This window comes from Schistocerca gregaria, unplaced genomic scaffold, assembly GCF_023897955.1.
Source record: "Schistocerca gregaria isolate iqSchGreg1 unplaced genomic scaffold, iqSchGreg1.2 ptg001520l, whole genome shotgun sequence".
NCBI classification, from domain to species: Eukaryota; Metazoa; Arthropoda; class Insecta; order Orthoptera; family Acrididae; genus Schistocerca; species Schistocerca gregaria.
Genome location: NW_026062806.1, coordinates 15,001 through 20,000, shown reverse-complemented (window position 1 = coordinate 20,000; position 5,000 = coordinate 15,001). Strand labels below are relative to the sequence as shown.

Sequence of the window (5,000 nt, the reverse complement as noted above, 5' to 3'; positions counted from 1 at the left end):
TTCCGAAAACCAACAAAATAGAACCGAGGTCCTATTCCATTATTCCATGCACACAGTATTCAGGCGGGCTTGCCTGCTTTAAGCACTCTAATTTGTTCAAAGTAAACGTGCCGGCCCACCGAGACACTCAACAAAGAGCACCCTGGTAGGATTTAAACGGGGTCCGCCTCGGGACGCGAAAGCACCCCTTCGGCTCGCCCCACCGGCAGGACGTCCCACGATACATGCCAGTTAAACACCGACGGGCGGTGAACCAACAGCGTGGGACACAAATCCAACTACGAGCTTTTTAACCGCAACAACTTTAATATACGCTATTGGAGCTGGAATTACCGCGGCTGCTGGCACCAGACTTGCCCTCCAATAGATACTCGTTAAAGGATTTAAAGTGTACTCATTCCGATTACGGGGCCTCGGATGAGTCCCGTATCGTTATTTTTCGTCACTACCTCCCCGTGCCGGGAGTGGGTAATTTGCGCGCCTGCTGCCTTCCTTGGATGTGGTAGCCGTTTCTCAGGCTCCCTCTCCGGAATCGAACCCTGATTCCCCGTTACCCGTTACAACCATGGTAGGCGCAGAACCTACCATCGACAGTTGATAAGGCAGACATTTGAAAGATGCGTCGCCGGTACGAGGACCGTGCGATCAGCCCAAAGTTATTCAGAGTCACCAAGGCAAACGGACCAGACAAGCCAATCCGATTGGTTTTGATCTAATAAAAGCGTCCCTTCCATCTCTGGTCGGGACTCTGTTTGCATGTATTAGCTCTAGAATTACCACAGTTATCCAAGTAACGTGGGTACGATCTAAGGAACCATAACTGATTTAATGAGCCATTCGCGGTTTCACCTTAATGCGGCTTGTACTGAGACATGCATGGCTTAATCTTTGAGACAAGCATATGACTACTGGCAGGATCAACCAGGGAGCTGCGTCAACTAGAGCTGAGCAGCCGGCCGCCCGGGAGTGTGTCCCGGGGGCCCGCGCGAACACGCAAGCGTCCGCTCAATTATTCTGCAAACAGGAGGAGGCCGAGCTCCCCTGCACGATACACCTCGAAACCCTCTCAGGTCCCGGCGGCGCGCAGCGCCGTCCTAGGTACTTGGTCGGTTTCGAGAGAGGCGCAATCGCCCGGAGTTAGGCGAGTAGACGGTTTTAGTGCGAACACCCTTGCTCCCAACTGAGCTTGCCGCTGCCGACAGAGGCCCGGGAGCGTGCTGTCGTGGCATTGCCGGCGGGAGACAACACGCGCCACCTATGGTGACCGGCAGCTCCAACGCCAGCGCCACACAAGGGCAAAGCCCCACTTGGGTGCAGAAGCGAACTCTCCCAGCACAGCGCACGCGCCAACACGTCCGCACAACTGCGATACAAACCACCTGCGAGAACCGCTGGGGCGACCGAGCAGCAGACGGCGTCGCGGCGCCGAGTGCCAGGCGGCGGCGCATCCTCAACGCACACAGTCCTCAATCAGACCAGCACACTGCAGATGTCCACCGCGCTTCGCACCGGGCTCGGCTGAACCAACTTTGGCCGCCAGGCGCCGCGTGCAGGGTGCGCCGCAGCGTAGCTGCGCCGCCTGCCGAGCCCGTCGGCTGGCGCTCCTGCCACTCGGCGCCCCCCACCAGCCGCCTGTTGCGCGTGCGCCCACGCAGCGCGCGGCCAACACGCCGGGCGGCCCCCCTTCACCGGCCGGGAACAGTCCCACCAAGCCACCGCCGCGTATCGCTTCATACCCACATGGGCCTAGTCACGTGTGTGGATGTGGCGGGTACCGCTGAAACAACCGGTTAATAGCTGTACCGATCGTCGCCATCACAGATTCACCTCCAGCGTGAACAACCGCTCAACAACGGATTTCCAGTTCATTTGCGTATCTTGGGCAGTAAACGTAGATGTCCACCTACATTTGCGAATTCAACAATTCTTGCATGCCAGGATGTCATGTGTCACGACACGCTACATCAGACCACATACACACTGCGACATGTGCAGAAGAGAACACGTGGAAGGTGGCCCGCGCACGTATGCGATGTCCCTTCCGCGATCCACTGTCAACCGGCATCTGCGGCATGTCCCAGATATGGAACGCGGTCCACCAGGGTAGCACTTTGTGTGAGGCAATACGACAAAGTCGGAATACACGCGTCACTACATCACACGGCTCACGCTGACCTGACCTGACTCACCGCACCACCACCCCCAGCGACCCAGGGTGACATACAATGCGTTCGTACGTTCCTCCCACACGCCTCTACGGCGTACCACAGTGCAACCTAGCTGTTATTGGGAGACGAGACAAGTAGCATCGAGCACAACATATGGAAATTGAGATTCGACACCGTTGGGCACAGCCAGCGTACGGTCACACGTATCACACTACTTCACTCTGTACGTAACTACCGATGATCGGTACAGCGTGTGGGTTACGCGTACGACATCAGCGGACAATGGACACAGACCATACCACGACGTACACTGAGGGCGTCGACATCTGAACGCAACTGAACAGCTGCGAGGCTCATTTAACACTCAAACGCCAGACCGACCAGCTTGAGAGGACGGAGACACAAAGAGAGGGGCAGAGGGGGGGGGGGGGCGATATAGTCCTATTGCAGTACAATTGACAGTGGATAGCGGGAATATGTGGAAAGTAAGCAACACTCGCAAGACATCTACATGAGGATAACAACGACACCAGAGATTCCGAGCAGTGAACTATGTTAGGCAAAGGGACAACGTGGGTTAGGTTAAGGGACAACGTGGGTTAGGTTAAGGGACAACGTGGGTTAGGTTAAGGGACAACGTGGGTTAGGTTAAGGGACAACGTGGGTTAGGTTAAGGGACAACGTGGGTTAGGTTAAGGGACAACGTGGGTTAGGTTAAGGGACAACGTGGGTTAGGTTAAGGGACAACGTGGGTTAGGTTAAGGGACAACGTGGGTTAGGTTAAGGGACAACGTGGGTTAGGTTAAGGGACAACGTGGGTTAGGTTAAGGGACAACGTGGGTTAGGTTAAGGGACAACGTGGGTTAGGTTAAGGGACAACGTGGGTTAGGTTAAGGGACAACGTGGGTTAGGTTAAGGGACAACGTGGGTTAGGTTAAGGGACAACGTGGGTTAGGTTAAGGGACAACGTGGGTTAGGTTAAGGGACAACGTGGGTTAGGTTAAGGGACAACGTGGGTTAGGTTAAGGGACAACGTGGGTTACGTTAAGGGACAACGTGGGTTACGTTAAGGGACAACGTGGGTTACGTTAAGGGACAACGTGGGTTAGGTTAAGGGACAACGTGGGTTAGGTTAAGGGACAACGTGGGTTAGGTTAAGGGACAACGTGGGTTAGGTTAAGGGACAACGTGGGTTAGGTTAAGGGACAACGTGGGTTAGGTTAAGGGACAACGTGGGTTAGGTTAAGGGACAACGTGGGTTAGGTTAAGGGACAACGTGGGTTAGGTTAAGGGACAACGTGGGTTAGGTTAAGGGACAACGTGGGTTAGGTTAAGGGACAACGTGGGTTAGGTTAAGGGACAACGTGGGTTAGGTTAAGGGACAACGTGGGTTAGGTTAAGGGACAACGTGGGTTAGGTTAAGGGACAACGTGGGTTAGGTTAAGGGACAACGTGGGTTAGGTTAAGGGACAACGTGGGTTAGGTTAAGGGACAACGTGGGTTACGTTAAGGGACAACGTGGGTTACGTTAAGGGACAACGTGGGTTACGTTAAGGGACAACGTGGGTTACGTTAAGGGACAACGTGGGTTACGTTAAGGGACAACGTGGGTTACGTTAAGGGACAACGTGGGTTAGGTTAAGGGACAACGTGGGTTAGGTTAAGGGACAACGTGGGTTAGGTTAAGGGACAACGTGGGTTAGGTTAAGGGACAACGTGGGTTAGGTTAAGGGACAACGTGGGTTAGGTTAAGGGACAAATTGAGTTAGGTTAAGGGACAAATTGAGTTAGGTTAAGGGACAAATTGAGTTAGGTTAAGGGACAAATTGAGTTAGGTTAAGGGACAAATTGAGTTAGGTTAAGGGACAAATTGAGTTAGGTTAAGGGACAAATTGAGTTAGGTTAAGGGACAAATTGAGTTAGGTTAAGGGACAAATTGAGTTAGGTTAAGGGACAAATTGAGTTAGGTTAAGGGACAAATTGAGTTAGGTTAAGGGACAAATTGAGTTAGGTTAAGGGACAAATTGAGTTAGGTTAAGGGACAAATTGAGTTAGGTTAAGGGACAAATTGAGTTAGGTTAAGGGACAAATTGAGTTAGGTTAAGGGACAAATTGAGTTAGGTTAAGGGATAATCTGGTACAACCACAGTTAGGTTAAGCGATAATCTGGTACAGCCACAGTTAGGTTAAGCGATAATCTGGTACAGCCACAGTTAGGTTAAGCGATAATCTGGTACAGCCACAGTTAGGTTAAGCGATAATCTGGTACAGCCACAGTTAGGTTAAGCGATAATCTGGTACAGCCACAGTTAGGTTAAGCGATAATCTGGTACAGCCACAGTTAGGTTAAGCGATAATCTGGTACAGCCACAGTTAGGTTAAGCGATAATCTGGTACAGCCACAGTTAGGTTAAGCGATAATCTGGTACAGCCACAGTTAGGTTAAGCGATAATCTGGTACAGCCACAGTTAGGTTAAGCGATAATCTGGTACAGCCACAGTTAGGTTAAGCGATAATCTGGTACAGCCACAGTTAGGTTAAGCGATAATCTGGTACAGCCACAGTTAGGTTAAGCGATAATCTGGTACAGCCACAGTTAGGTTAAGCGATAATCTGGTACAGCCACAGTTAGGTTAAGCGATAATCTGGTACAGCCACAGTTAGGTTAAGCGATAATCTGGTACAGCCACAGTTAGGTTAAGCGATAAAGTTGGTTAAATTCGGTATTGTGTGGGAAGGGGGCAGAGAGAGAGTGGGGGGGGGGGGTGGATAGTTGTGGCAGTACGCGGATGCCTGAGTCACCGTCAGATATGTCACGTCGGTTCGATGCT

At 52.0% G+C, this 5,000-nt stretch overlaps 1 non-coding gene across 1 annotated transcript in view; it reads right to left on the bottom strand.

Annotated features, from left to right (window-relative positions):
* LOC126332827 (small subunit ribosomal RNA) overlaps positions 1-928 on the bottom strand; it is a 1,893-nt gene extending 965 nt beyond the window's left edge. The window contains exon 1 of the ribosomal RNA XR_007563970.1: positions 1-928. This exon is cut by the window's left edge and continues 965 nt beyond it. This is a non-coding gene — a ribosomal RNA (small subunit ribosomal RNA).
* Positions 929-5,000: the final 4,072 nt, after the last annotated feature.